Source organism: Schistocerca serialis, chromosome 4 (assembly GCF_023864345.2).
Source record: "Schistocerca serialis cubense isolate TAMUIC-IGC-003099 chromosome 4, iqSchSeri2.2, whole genome shotgun sequence".
NCBI lineage: Eukaryota > Metazoa > Arthropoda > Insecta > Orthoptera > Acrididae > Schistocerca > Schistocerca serialis.
Window position 1 is genome coordinate 885,469,342 of NC_064641.1, and position 16,130 is coordinate 885,485,471.

Consider the following 16,130-nt stretch of genomic DNA (forward strand, 5'->3'; position numbering starts at 1 on the left):
ACATGCTTCACCTGGTGCTGATAATAGTTTTGAAACAAACAAGCAAAACTGGCCATATATTACTTCATCAAAATTTTGATTTCGTTGTCCATTATAATATAGCTCATTTGATCTGAGGTATTTAACCATTTCTTCAGGTATGTTTACTGCATATCAATCAGAAACCAGTTTTTTACCATTATTCTTATAATGACACATCCAGTGACTACCAGTATGATTAGAAGTATATAAATTTACTATTCAACATTCAAATTTTTTTGGTTTGTTAGGTAATTCATCAATCATGGAGACACCACGAAAATGATTGATTTTTTAATTGTTTAACTAAATTTTCTATGTCAATATTAGGTAAAGGATTTTCATACTTTTTGACTACTTTTTCGAAATGTTTTTTGCGTTTTTGAGTCCACTGCCAGCATTCTATCCCATTGTTTTGTGATGTCTTTTCTGTTCTTAAAATTCTGCATCAGCTTTTTTCTTCTTTATTACTTCATTTGCAATTGCTGCAGATCCACCAACAAGTGAACCAACAGTTTCTAAATAAGGTAATGCTGAGAAACGTAGAGGAAGAAATCCACCTTTGTGTTGTGTTAGTCCTTTACCTTCTTTTTTCGTTGGGTATTTGATAGTCTTTCTTACAATGGGAATATCTAATGTAATAAGTAAATTTCCACCACTTTTGTTCTCTTTTTTTTCTTTTTTCAACATCAGTTAAAAAACTATTTAATCGATCATTATTCAGTTTAAGTTTAATTGATTTTGGCTAATTTTTGCCACTTGGTGTCAATATATAATCAATGCTTAAGTTATTCATTTATATAGATTAAAAATTTATTATTAGTTTTTTAATCCCCATCCATTATCTTCTAGTTCAATGTGTGGCGAAATAAATAAAAAAAATTTATTGATTTTTTGAAAAGAGGAAAAATTATGGATATGGAACTGTAACTTTAGAATTTTTGAAAGCCTTGTTTACGGACTGTATTGACCGGCTTGAATGCGGACAAATTCAGTGCTGCGTGAAATTTGCCTGTAATATAATTTACCATTCAGATTAATTACATTTTTGAATTCTATGTCATTGTTGATTTATTCAGAGTTCTCAGCTTAGATGTAGAATTCGTCCCTCTGCCACAATATTGATTCATTAGTCCCCATCGATGTTGTTCTCTTTGTTGACTGTGTGTATCTTCCTGAGTCGGCATCGGTTCACTTCACGAAGCCAATGGAAACCAAGGAATACAATGCTATGTCGCTTTAAATAACTCTCGTAAAACTTAGATACTTCTCACTATTTTTTATTCACAACACAATAAGACTTGCTCTGCACGTTGCACAAACCATAAATACTAACAATATGGCTGCCTTTCTGCACACACCAAAAATTACGTCCATCCCCTACAAGGTAACAATCGAAATTGTCTCTTAACTCCTTCTTGGAGTATGAAACAAAATAGAATCCAATATGCACATTGCAGAGATTATATTCTACATCCCTCTCAATTTAATCTTTGGCTCAGCCTTTCAGGTATTGTATGTCTCTGCGTCGGAATGTGTCATTGCAACTGCCGCCCTACTGTGTACTGTCACTAGAAAATTTTATTTGGTTGACAGGATACAGTAGTCGACCTTGCAATTAATAGGTTTGGGGGTCTTTTATTTACAAACTTCATTTTTAGTGTCTCACTTTCATGGCACTGTGAATTCTTTGGTGTTACTGAGTGTGTGTCAGTTTTTTGGTATACTTATGCTAATATTTACAAACCTTAATTCTAATATACAAAGTTTTGGTTAATACTGAGAAAACGACATCATGTAGTAAAGTTTGTACAATAAAATATACAATGAATACAACGTTATTTACAAATGTTTCCTTCCTCATCAGATGTGAAAATTAAGTCCTTGTATTGCTTTCGGTATTTATTCTGGGGCGACGAGGTTTGTTCGCTAGCCCCAGTGCTGAATATGGGCGGGCGATACGCGCGCCTGATTGTTTGGTCGTCCGTTAGCTGGCGACGTTGGTTGAATGTGCGCGCCAGTGCAGTGAATATAGACCGACGTGTAGGTACCGTCGAGACTTCCGAACCTCAATATGCGTGTGCTTTTTGTAGTTCCTTCCAGTACTTAGACTGGATACGACGAGGTACATTGGAATATGTGCCCCGAAGAACACACCACACTATGTGCGAGGCGGAGGACGATCCCGTCGATGCAGCTCCAGGTAAGAAGCGTACCATGTCAAACTTGTTTGGCATTGTCCTCTCCTATTGTGACGCCATGGGTCGTTTGACGATACAAGCTACAATTTTCGATGTCACTTGTTTAGGCTCGCTGACATTTGCAATGTTGCACTACTTTGCACAATTTTAATTTCTACACACACCGCTTTAACCGGGAGTATTGCAATCGAAACTTTCCTTTTCACTACACTTTTTTCTTCGCATTAACCCCTTTTACCTATTGTACCGAGATTCATTTCCCTCACTACTTCTGGTCAATGTACATAAGTATTCACAAATTTGTAAGTCACGGCACTTGGCATGAAATACAAAGTACATCACATACAATGGAATAACATATAACACACACAACACATTGTTTACATTAGTTACAGGAAAAAACTATCGACGAAAACTGAAAAATTTTTTGACCATTCATAGTGGCTTCTTCGTCTTGGAATTTACTGACACACACAGCTTCTTCCATTAATCTGTTAGAAGGAACAAGTCCTTTGTTTTCATTCTTGAACTCGAGTGTAAGTTACGTATTCTTCATACGTAACGACATGCATCAGCATGCAGGGAATAGACCTGTAGCCGCTCCACTGAAGCTTGGGAAGGGAATTTTCTACCTTCTACTTAGGGTAATGGCAACGACTACGTGTATGCTACAGTTTTTACGTATGAAATCTGAAAATGCAAGGAATAATCATTTATACGCAGCATAACCCTAATAGCGTTTTGTGCTTAAGCATGTTCTGGTGTGCTTGTAAATCATTACCTCTAATAAAACTTCCTACATTAACATGGACATATAAACATAAAATCTCTAAGTTCAGGGTGTAACTACTATTACTATGTGCAGTATTTCATAATAGCGGCACGCCCTTGTGTGCATCATCTTCAATTAAAGTGCGCTTATAGACGTCTTGAGTTATCATGAGAAAAAAAATACAAACATTTTAATGCAACGGTTCTCATGAAAATCTATGTACACGAATAATCCGACTTTCATAGCTTCAGTGCAGCATAAAATTCTGTTTGCCGTTTTTGTTCATAATTCATTTTATAGACGATTTCTTTGCTTACAGGTCGTCGATCACACTACCTACCTGTTTCTCGTACAGCGGCGATATCATTTTCATTCTTTGTGACTTTAAATCGTGATATGTATAAAAGATATAATTTTGACATGTTTTATCATTTCATGTTTCAAGTGTGTAAAGTAATTCATACCTTCCTTCTGCATACATGAGTGAAGCATCGCTAATGTTGCACTGTGTATAAGGTTTTTCGTATTTTCTCGTAAACTTGTAGAGTCTTACGGTTTTAACTAAGTTGTTTCTTGACGTTAGGTATACATGTTTATACGAGATTATCTTAGAGTTTAATTTTCCTTATACACTTCTATGTTGTTTAGGTTCCGTACATGTACAGAGCTTCTTTCGCCTTTCACATATTCATGCATACGTTTATACACACAAAATATTATCTACCACTATAATATACACTTTGCTGGTGGGGCCCTTTTTCGGTACCCTGCACCAATCCCTCAATACTCCAAAATAATTCAGGCTGTGCTGAGCATCGTCCCCTCATACTAATAATACTTACAACTAAATATTTCTTCTTAGATACGTAACTGCCTTACGGTCCGTTAATGCGCAATCATTCCATATTTTCCTCCTTTACGCTTTAGCTTTCGTACATGTACCCTCGTGTATAGCTTAGATATTCGACAAAGTTGTTTGCTGAGTGCTTTAGGTGTTTCCTAACGTTAATGTGTTTCTCTCTCTATAATGCCTAGGTATTTGTTTGGAGGGTGATTCAGTTCATTATTCACGCTGCATAGATTTGTTTATTATTTTCCTATTTTAAAGCTTGTGTCATTCTCTTCCTTAGTCACAAAAATTCACGCGTTTACCTTGTTGTTCATTCTGAAAATCGCTCGCTACTGTGTAATGTAAATGTATGCGTTATCTCTTTGCTTTCCTCTTTACTGCTAGTTTTTACCTATATGTAATTGTGTGTTGTTCTCGTGTACATAACCTTTCTTCCGGTTATATATCTGCATTATTTATTTTTTTCTGTTTTGCTATTTTCTTTCTCCTTCCGTCTAGCTACGATTTTACTCAATATAATATAATATTACAATACCGTTCATGACCAGTATGTACTTGTATGTTCAGTTTTATAACGTAGTACCAGCTTATCATTAAATTTTCTAAGCTACTATTTACAAGACTTGTGTACCCTTTTCTTTCTTGTTTTTGAACGACTTTCGTCACTGTGTCTCATAGTAAGAGTGGTCTCAAAACTTTAAACGTTCCGCGCATGCGCGATTATGTACCATGACTAGACTGCAGGCGCGGGGAAAACTCTGCATTGTTGGTGAACATTATTCCTGATAGCCGCCATCGTGTAATATGAGTCACGTGTCGCCTGGACTCGACCGCGCATGCGCCTTCGCTCTTTGTATACACTCTGCTGATCTGACAGGGAAGGGGGAAGATTTCTCCCCGGCTCGCTGCCTACAGCGCGGCCAATGCCCTCGTCTTGCCATGCCGCTATCGCGTGCTCGTCAGCTGAGCGTTGTATTGCAACTTTGACGCGTAGTTTGTTGCTCGTCTCAAGCGAACAAACTCTGACCTTCGCGCTAACTTGTCATTGTTCCTCTCTCTTAAATAACCGAGTTAGACTACAAAAATACCGTATAGTTTATTTTATAGTGTTAAGACTCACAGTAACACATGTTTCATTAGGTGTGGTTAACTATGCGGTTTTTTAAGCGGGCATATGGCCCCAGTTGGTTACTAGTTTCGATGTTTAATTCCAACTTCAGTTATGTTTTCTAGTTTAATGCATGTTTTTCACTAACTGACTGTCCTTTTTTTCGTGTTCGCAAGTTTCTTAGGTTAATGACTGCAATTTTACTATGTGATCCAAGGTTGTATAATTCCAATTTTGCTAAAATAACATATAACCTTTAATGAAAAAATTCCTTGATATCTTTGTGGGGGTATAACCCTTTCACCTTGCCCGTTCGTGTGTTACCTAACAGATAACATCCTGGGCGAGGTTTGTCTATTATAACGAAAGGGCCATCATACAACATCTGCCACTTTTTGTTTAATGCCTTAGTTTTGGAGGATTTTGGGTGGGTACGTAATAGTACTTCCTGTCCAATGTTAAATTCTGTAGCCTTTCTTATCTTTTTGTTGAACTGTTTTCTCCTTATTTCTGCTTGTTCTTCCATCTGTAGTAATGCTTGACGTACCTTTTCGTCTAGTGTTATTTCCTTTGTGGCTAATTTAGGTAAAGGTTTAGTCCATTCGTCAAGTTCTGTGCCTTGAAACATTGACTCTGTAGGTGTAAAGCCTGTCGAAGTATGAATTAAATTCTTTACAATATGCTGAAATGGGTCTATGTATTCTACCCATTCTGTCTGTTTATTTGGTATATAAGTTCTTATAAAGTGATTAAATTCTTTAAAACTTCTCTTAATCGGGCTCGATTCTGGGTGAAATTTGAGTACCAATATACAGGGCTATTACAAATGATTGAAGCGATTTCATAAATTCACTGTAGCTCCATTCATTGACATATGGTCACGACACACTACGGATACGTAGAAAAACTCATAAAGTTTGTTCGGCTGAAGCCGCACTTCAGGTTTCTGCCGCCAGAGCGCTCGAGAGCGCAGTGAGACAAAATGGCGACAGGAGCCAAGAAAGCGTATGTCGTGCTTGAAATGCACTCACATTAGTCAGTCATAACAGTGCAACGACACTTCAGGACGAAGTTCAACAAAGATCCACCAACTGCTAACTCCATTCGGCGATGGTATGCGCAGTTTAAAGCTTCTGGATGCCTCTGTAAGGGGAAATCAACGGGTCGGTCTGCAGTGAGCGAAGAAACGGTTGAACGCGTGCGGGCAAGTTTCACGCGTAGCCCGTGGAAGTCGACGAATAAAGCAAACAGGGAGCTAAACGTACCACAGCCGACGGTTTGGAAAATCTTACGGAAAAGGCTAAAGCAGAAGCCTTATCCTTTACAACTGCTACAAGCCCTGACACCCAATGACAAAGTCAAACGCTTTGAATTTTCAGCGCGGTTGCAACAGCTCATGGAAGAGGATGCGTTCAGTGCGAAACTTGTTTTCAGTGATGAAGCAACATTTTTTCTTAATGGTGAAGTGAACAGACACAATGTGCGAGTCTGGGCGGTAGAGAATCCTCACGCATTCGTGCAGCAAATTCGCAATTCACCAAAAGATAACGAGTTTTGTGCACTCTCACGGTTTAAATTTACGGCCCCTTTTTCTTCTGCGAAAAAAACGTTACAGGACACGTGTATCTGGATATGCTGGAAAATTGGCTCATGCCACAACTGGAGACTGACAGCGCCGACTTCATCTTTCAACAGGGTGGTGCTCCACCGCACTTCCATCATGATGTTCAGCATTTCTTAAACAGGAGATTGGAAAACCGATGGATCGGTCGTGGTGGAGATCATGATCAGCAATTCATGTCATGGCCTCCACGCTCTCCCGACTTAACCTCATGCGATTTCTTTATGTGGGGTTATGTGAAAGATTCAGTGTTTAAACCTCCTCTACCAAGAAACGTGCCAGAACTGCGAGCTCGCGTCAACAATGCTTTCGAACTCATTGATGGGGACATGCTGCGCCGAGTGTGGGAGGAACTTGATTATTGGCTTGATGTCTGCTGAATCACTAAAGGGGCACATATCGAACATTTGTGAATGCCTAAAAAAACTTTTTGAGTTTTTGTATGTGTGTGCAAAGCATTGTGAAAATATCTCAAACAATAAAGTTATTGTAGAGCTGTGAAATCGTTTCAATCATCTGTAATAACCCTGTATGTTTTATGTTTTGAGATTCGAGAAATGTTTTCCATTTATTACTAGTGAAGTTCGTTGCATTATCAGTTAATATAATTTTGGGTTTTCCCACTAGTGGTATGTAGTCTTCCATCATGCGTTTCATTATTGCTCCCGACAGTACTGCTTTTATAGCATACATTTTTAAGTACTTTGTGAAGACATCATAAAATGCGAATACATATCTAACTCCTCCCCTACCTCGTGGATACGGTCCTGCTGCGTCCATGGAAACTAGTTCTCTTGGTCTAGTTGGAATGATAGGGTGTAATATGTCCAAAGAAGATCTATTAAGATGTTTAACCTTCTGACATATTGTACACTTTTTTATTATATGTTCAAACCTGCGTCTGAGATTCGGGAAATAACAATACGTTGATATTTTCGCTGTACATTTTGATACCCCATAGTGTCCCCATACTCTATGTGTGTGTCTTATCAAATTGTCTATGTATTCTTCCGGGATGCATACACACCAGGTGTTGGATTGTGGATTGCGCCTGTAGAAAAGAACATCGTTTGACAGTATGTAGTATTGTTTCAATGTACTATTGTCATCTGCCTGCAGTTTTTGCATAACTTGTCTCCATCTATTGTCTTCCTTTTGTAGTTTGCTCATGTCTTTACACATCTTTCTGTAATATGGTTCAAATGCGCCATCATGCATCAGAAAAGCTCTAAAATCGGAAGTCTGTTCGATCAATTCATTGAACTAGCTCAAGCCTTGTGGCAAGCGCGATAATGCGTCGGCAATTACATTCTGTTCACCCTATCTCGAAATCAAATTCCTGGAGGAATAAATACCAACGTGCAATCTGTTTGTGCAACAATTTAGATGTGAGTAAAAACGATAATGCTTGATGTTCACAAAACGCTTGTGCATACCTTCCCCAGAGATAGTATTGGAACTTGCGGAAAGCCCACACTACAGCTAACGCTTCAAGTTCCATTTCCGAATAGGTTCTTTCACATTCCGTTAACGTTCTACTGGCAAAACTAATTATGTTTACTTTCTGTTCTCCATTATCATTTACTAATTGGAACAGACAAGAGCCTAATCCCTGACATGAGGCGTCAGTGCTCAAACAAAAGTTGTAGTTCATGTTAGGATGCTTTAAAATGGGTGCGTTTATGAGTGCCTGTTTGATTTTTACGAAATCTTCCTCACATTTTTCTGTCCACAACCATGTGTGGTTTTTCCTTAAAAGGTTGAGTAGGGAATCACTATTCAGTAATGTTTGGGCACGAATTTTCGAAAAAATGACGTGACCGCCAGAAAAGCTTTCAATTGTTTACGTGTTTGTGGTGAGGGGAAATATTTTATGGCATCAAGCTTTTTTTGATCTGGTAAAATTCCGCCTGGTGAAATAATGTGGCCCAAAAATTTTATTCGATCCCTTCCGAATTCGGACTTCTTAAAATTTGTTGTGACGTCATATTCTCGGAATTTTTGGGACACCTTGTGTACCAATTCTACATGCTCTTGCCAGGTCTCCATGGCTATCAAGAGATCGTCTACATACAACGTCACTTTGCTAATCAGTCCTGGACCCAATACTCTGTCTAAAGCCTCTATAAACACCCCAGCACTCACGTTGAGTCCAAATGGCAGTACTTGGAATTGATAGCTTCTGCCAGCATGAATGAACGCAGTATATTTTCTGCTATCACTATGTAGGGCTATTTGCCAATACGAAGCCTTCATGTCAACGGATGTTAAATACTTCACTCCATGAAATTTAAGCAATTGCTCATCTAAGTTTTTCGGCCTAGTGCGTATTGGTACGATGATCTTATAAATTTCCCACGCATTAAGTACTAATCTGACTGACCCGTCAGGTTTGCTGACAGCTAGGATGGGACTGCAGTACGGTGAATGCGAAGGTTCTATCACCTTACACAGAACCATTCTATCCATTTCTTTGCGAACCGCTTCCTTCTTTGCCCATGGTATCGCATATGATTTCTGGCAGTACGTTTTATGTGGGTAGACTTCCATTTTGTATTCATAATTTTTGATTATTGTCGGCTGTTTTCAAAAAATGTCTCGGTATTCATAAATAAGATCTGCTAGTTCATTTTGTTGAGTTTCTGAAAGACTAGTGGATTTTCCTACCTTCTCGTGGGCGGCCTGTTCGTTAATTATTTCCGTGTCTAATTGTTCGGGGAAAGGAATATCTGTCAATAACACTTGAGGGTAAACTAATTTTACTTCAGCTTGTTTCTGTAATCGGTCATTACGCTCTGTTGTTGACTTTACAAGATTGACCTTCACACTACGACTGCCCACTCGGAAATAGCAAAAGTCCACTGCTTATGTCGATGTTTACTTTATACTGCCGGAAAACTTCCATACCTAAAATACAATTTACGATTAATTTGTCAACGATTAAGAATGTACAGTTTATCGTGAAATCGCTAATGGTAACCGGTATTTGCGTCTGCCACTTAATACTTTTTGACTTGTTACCTACAGCTGTCAAGATTTTACAATTTTGCGTTGGCAACACTGGGACTTTTAATGCTTTCGAAACTTCTTTAAATAAACTGTTAGAAATAATATTCGTAGATGCGCCTGTATCTAAAATTACGTTGGTAATTATAGTTCCTATCTTTGCTGTTATTACAGCCTGCACGAGGTCACTTACCTTGTTCAGTGCTTTCATTTCTTCTTCACATAGATCTTCTTCTACGGTAGCATCCTGATCATATCTTAAAAATAATTGTTTGAGATGTAATGTGTGCATGTTTGTGCTCCCTGTTGTCAAATCGGTCGGCCGGTGGGGGCTCATTGCGACCGATTGTTGTTTACCGGGGGGGACAACGGCGTTGCTTCATTACTGTCCGTTACCTCTACGAAGTGTACTGACAAGGGAACCTCCCCATCGCACCCCCCTCAGATTTAGTTATAAGTTGGCACAGTGGATAGGTCTTGAAAAACTGAAAACAGATCAATCGAGAAAACAGGAAGAAGTTGTGTGCAACTATGAAAAAATAAGCAAAATATACAAACTGAGTAGTCAATGCGCAACAATGCAACATCAAGGACAATGTGAATTCTAGAGCGCCGTGGTCCTGTGGTTAGCGTGTGCGGCTCCGGAACGAGAGGTCCTTCGTTCAAGTCGTCCATCGACTGAAAAGTTTAATTTTTTATTTTCAGACAATTATTATCTGTCCGTCCTCCGATGCGAGGTAGCTGCGCCGTGGTATGGGAACGTCACACCTAAACAAACATCGAAACACACGACGTCAGTCGACTACAACGCACGGAAGAGAGAGTATTCCTGCTAACGAGGCTCCCTAGCTGGCAGTTGACTGTTAACTACTTTGGACGAGAGTGCATTAAATACGTGAGATGTATTCCGTGGGCAATATGAATCCAGCAAATATAGCTCGCGACTTCAATAACAATCGCACGGTTTTGCGTTGCGGTCGCAAAACACAGACACTAAACTTATTACAGTGAACAGAGACGTCAATGAACGAACGGACAGATCATAACTTTGCGAAAATATAATTTTCACTCGAGGGAAGACTTGAACCAAGGACCTCGCGTTCCACAGCGGCTCACGCTAACCACGGGACCACGGCTCTCCTAAGCTCAGACGGTCCTTGATGTTGCCTATCTTACGTATGAACTACTCAGTTAGTATATTTTGCTTACTTTTTTCATAGTTCCACACAACTTCTTCTTGTTTTCTCGATTGATCTGTGTTCAGTTTTTCAAGGCCTATCCACCGTGCCAACTTATAACTAAATCTGAGGGGGGTGCGATGGGGAGGTTCCCTTGTGAGTGGTTATTCTGTCGCCAATTAGTTTCCGGACCGCTGCGTGCAACACTTCCTTGCAGCCGGCCGTCGCTATTTCTCCTTGGTCGGTCATTCCTATTACTGTAACTATTGCAATTTTCATTTGTGTGCCGCCTTTCATAACGCGGGCCTGACCAATCATTCACGTGATTTCTATCATTTCCATACCGGCGTGGACCGTAATCTGCATTATATCTTCGGTCTTCACGTCTCTGTGGCGCCGAATTCCTCTGATTTCCGTAATTCCAGTTTGCATTATTTGGCCTTGTTGCATACGGGTGCCAACTGTGTTGGTTTTGTCCATTGCCATTAAAATGATTCCCGTTACCGTTGTTTTGATTGGTTACGGAGTGTTCATTCCGATTACTTGTGTTCGGCTCTTCTTCATATATTAGATCAATTGAGTCAAGCACGGAATGAAAGTATTCAAGGTCGTTCTCCGGTATGGTTACCAATTGTTCGGGTGGTCTGTTTTTCAGAATTTTGAGAACATCTACGTGCGGTATTGGATTGTTCCAATAGCGCGTCTTATTCAAATACTTTTCGAAATACTTTCTCAACCCGCCGTTTGTGAGGTTGAACGGGTGTGGGTTGAATACCTCACGTCCAGTCTTTCTTGGACCCCAGTAGACCAATATTTCTCCAAGAAAGCCCGTTCAAATTGTTCGTAGGTGACGCACTGTTCAGCCATGTCTGTGGCCCACAAAAGTACGTCGCCTTGTGTGAAGCCTACTACATATCTAATCTTCTGTGCCTCAGTCCATTTTCTTGGTAAGACATTTTTAAATGCTCTTACGAATAGGACTGGATGAGTTTTTCTGGATTCTGTTGAGAAAACTGGAAACTGTCTATGTTTCAACAGGCTCTCATCGACTAGAATCGTCGAGATGCAAGGCGACACGCCTACTGCCTGTTGCAGCACCGCGTTTGGCGAATAGCCATTGTTTGCCTGCGCTGGTGCGTGCACATACGCCGGACTGGGCGCGTGATATTCTGCGTTATTGTCATCGTATCTGGCGCGGGCGAATAAGTGTCAGGCTGCCTGTTGCTTGACGTAGGCAAATCATTTGAAACATTCAGTCTACCCGCAATTTCCTTACGTATTCTGTCCTCGGCTACTTTGATTTCATTACCTAATTTATCAAAAAGTTTTGTTTCCCGGTCAGTTATTGATTCATTTACATTACCGGTTTCTAAAGTTTCATTTATTTTGATCCTCCCTATGAACCATGGACCTTGCCGTTGGTGGGGAGGCTTGCGTACCTCAACGACACAGATAGCCGTACCGTAGGTGCAACCACAACGGAGGGGTGTCTGTTGAGAGGCCAGACAAACGTGTGGTTCCTGAAGAGGGGCAGCAGCCTTTTCAGTAGTTGCAAGGGCAACAGACTGGATGATTGACTGATCTGGTCCTGTAACACTAACCAAAACGGCCTTGCTGTGCTGATACTGCGAACGGCTGAAAGCAAGGGGAAACTACAGCCGTAATTATTCCCGAGGGCATCCAGCTTTACTGTATGATTAAATGATGATGGCGTCCTCTTGGGTAAAATATTCCGGAGGTAAAATAGTCCCCCATTCGGATCTTCGGTCGGGGACTACTCAGGAGGACGTCGTTATCAGGAGAAAGAAAACTGGCGTTCTACGGATCGGAGTGTGGAATGTCAGATCCCTTAATCGGGCAGGTAGGTTAGAAAATTTAAAAAGGGAAATGGATAGGTTAAAGTTAGATATAGTGGGAATTAGTGAAGTTCGGTGGCAGGAGGAACAAGATTTTTGGTCAGGTAAATACAGGGTTATAAATACGAAATCAAATAGGGGTAATGCAGGAGTAGGTTTAATAATGAATAAAAAAATAGGAATGCAGGTAAGCTACTACAAACAACATAGTGAACGCATTATTGTGGCGAAGATAGATACAAAGCCCAAGCCTACTACAGTAGTACAAGTTTATATGCCAACTAGCTCTGCAGATGATGAAGAAATTGATGAAATGTATGATGAGATGAAAGAAATTGTTCAGGTAGTGAAGGGAGACGAAAATTTAATAGTCATGGGTGACTGGAATTCGTCAGTAGGGAAAGGAAGAGAAGGAAACATAGTAGGTGACTATGGATTGGGGCTAAGAAATGAAAGAGGAAGCCGCCTAGTAGAATTTTGCACAGAGCATAACTTAATCGTAGCTAACACTTGGTTCAAGAATCATGACAGAAGGTTGTATACATGGAAGAACCCTGGAGCTACTAGAAGGTATCAGATAGATTATATAATGGTAAGACAGAGATTTAGAAACCAGCTTTAAATTGTAAGACATTTCCAGGGGCAGACGTGGACTCTGACCACAATCTATTGGTTATGAACTGTAGATTAAAACTGAAGAAACTGCAAAAAGGTGGGAATTTAAGGAGATGGGACCTGGATAAACTGAAAGAACCAGAAGTTGTACAGAGTTTCAGAGAGAGCATAAGGGAACAATTGCCAGGAATACAGTAGAAGAAGAATGGGCAGCTTTGAGGAATGAAATAGTGAAGGCAGCAGAGGATCAAGTAGGTAAAAAGACGAGGGCTAGTAGAAATCCTTGGGTAACAGAAGAGATAATGAATTTAATTGATGAAAGGAGAAAATTCAAAAAAGCAATATTTGAAGGAGGCAAAAAGGAATACAAACGTCTCAAAAATGAGATCGACAGGAAGTGCAAAATGGCTAAGCAGGGATGGCTAGAGGACAAATGTAAGGATGTAGAGGCTTATCTCACGAGGGTAAGATAGATACTGCTTACAGGAAAATTAAAGAGACCTTTGGAGAAAAGAGAACCACTTGCACGAATATCAAGAGCTCAGATGGAAATCCAGTTGTAAGCAAGGACGGGAAAGCAGAAAGGTGGAAGGAGTATATAGAGGGTCTATACAGGGACGACGTTCTTGAGGACAATATTATGGAAATGGAGGAGGATGTAGATGAAGATGAAACTGGAGATATGATACTGCGTGAAGAGTTTCACAGAGCACTGAAAGACCTAAGTCGAAACAAGGCCCTGGGAGTAGACAACATTCCATTAGAGCTACTGACAGCCTTGGGAGAGCCAGTCCTGACAAAACTCTACCATCTAGTGAACAAGATGTATGAGACAGGCGAAATTCCCTCAGACTTCAAGAAGAATATATATATTCCAATCCCAAAGTAAGCAGGTGTTGACAGATGTGAAAATTACCAACTATCAGTTTAATAAGTCACAGCTGCAAAATACTAACACGAAATCTTTACAGACGAATGGAAAAACTGGTAGAAGCCGACCTCAGGGAAGATCAGTTTGGATTCTGTAGAAATGTTGGAATATGTGAGGCAATACTGACCCTACGACTTATCTTAGAAAATAGATTAAGGAAAGGCAAACCTACGTTTCTAGCATTTGTAGACTTAGAGAAAGCTTTTGACAATGTTGACTGGAATACTCTCTTTCAAATTCTAAAGGTGGCAGGGGTAAAATACAGGGAGCAAAAGGCTATTTACAATTTGTACAGAAAGAAGATGGCAGTTATCAGAGTCGAGGGACATGAAAGGGAAGCAGTGGTTGGGAAGGGAGTGAGACAGGGTTGTAGCCTATCCCCGATGTTATTCAATCTGTATATTGAGCAAGCAGTGAAGGAAACAAAAGAAAAATTCGGAGTAGGTATTAAAATCCATGGAGAAGAAATAAAAACTTTGAGGTTCGCCAATGACATTGTAATTCTGTCAGAGACAGCAAAGGACTTGGAAGAGCAGTTGAATGGAATGGACAGTGTCTTGAAAGGAGGATAGAAGATGAACATCAACAAAAGCAAAACGAGGATAATGGAATGTAGTAGAATTACGTCGGGTGATGCTGAGGGAATTAGATTAGGAAATGAGACACTTAAAGTAGTAAAGGAGTTTTGCTATTTGGGGAGCAAAATAACTGATGATGGTCGAAGTAGAGAGGATGTAAAATGTAGACTGTCAATGGCAAGGAAAGCGTTTCTGAAGAAGAGAAATTTGTTAACATCGAGTATTGATTTAAGTGTCTCTCCACCACGAACGATCCATCGGTTTTCCAATCTCCTGTTTAAGAAATGCCGAATATCATGATGGAAGTGCGGTGGAGCACCATCCTGTTGAAAGATGAAGTCGGTGCTGTCGGTCTCCAGTTGTGGCATGAGCCAATTTTCCAACATGTCCAGATACACGTGTCCTGTAACGTTTTTTTCGCAGAAGAAAAAGGGGCCGTAAACTTTAAACCGTGAGATTGTACAAAACACGTTAACTTTTGGTGAATTGCGAATTTTCTGCACGAATGCGTGAGGATTCTCTACCGCCCAGATTCACACATTGTGTCTGTTCACTTCACCACTAAGAAAAAATGTTGCTTCATCACTGAAAACAAGTTTCGCACTGAACGCATCCTCTTCCATGAGCTGTTGGAACCGCGCCGAAAATTCAAAGCATTTGACTTTGTCATCGGGTGTCAGGGCTTGTAGCAATTGTAAACGGTAAGGCTTCTGCTTTAGCCTTTTCCGTAAGATTTTCCAAACCGTTGGCTGTGGTACGTTTAGCTCCCTGCTTTCTTTATTCGTCGTCTTCCGCGGGCTACGTGTCAAACTCGCCCGCAAGCATTCAACCGTTTCTTCGCTCACTGCAGGTCGACCCGTTGATTTCCCCTTACAGAGGCATCCAGAAGCTTTAAACTGCGCATACCATCGCCGAATGGAGTTAGCAGTTGGTGGATCTTTGTTGAACTTCGTCCTGAAGTGTCGTTGCACTGTTATGACTGACTGATGTGAGTGCATTTCAAGCACGACATACGCTTTCTCGGCTCCTGTCGCCATTTTGTCTCACTGCGCTCTCGAGCGCTCTGGCGGCAGAAACCTGAAGTGCGGCTTCAGCCGAACAAACTTTATGAGTTTTTCTATGTATCCGTAGTGTGTCGTGACCATATGTCAATGAATGGAGCTACAGTGAATTTATGAAATCGCTTCAATAATTTGTAATAGCCCTGTAGATTGTGGTCAGAGTCCACACCTGCCCCTGGAAATGTCTTACAATTTAGAATCTGGTTCCTAAATATCTGTTTACCGTTGACACTGTATGGTACCACTTTGTGTATGATTATCGTATTATCACTATTATTGCAGCATGTATCTCTACTTGTTCTATACAGGAATATTTATGTAATTGTATTGTATTC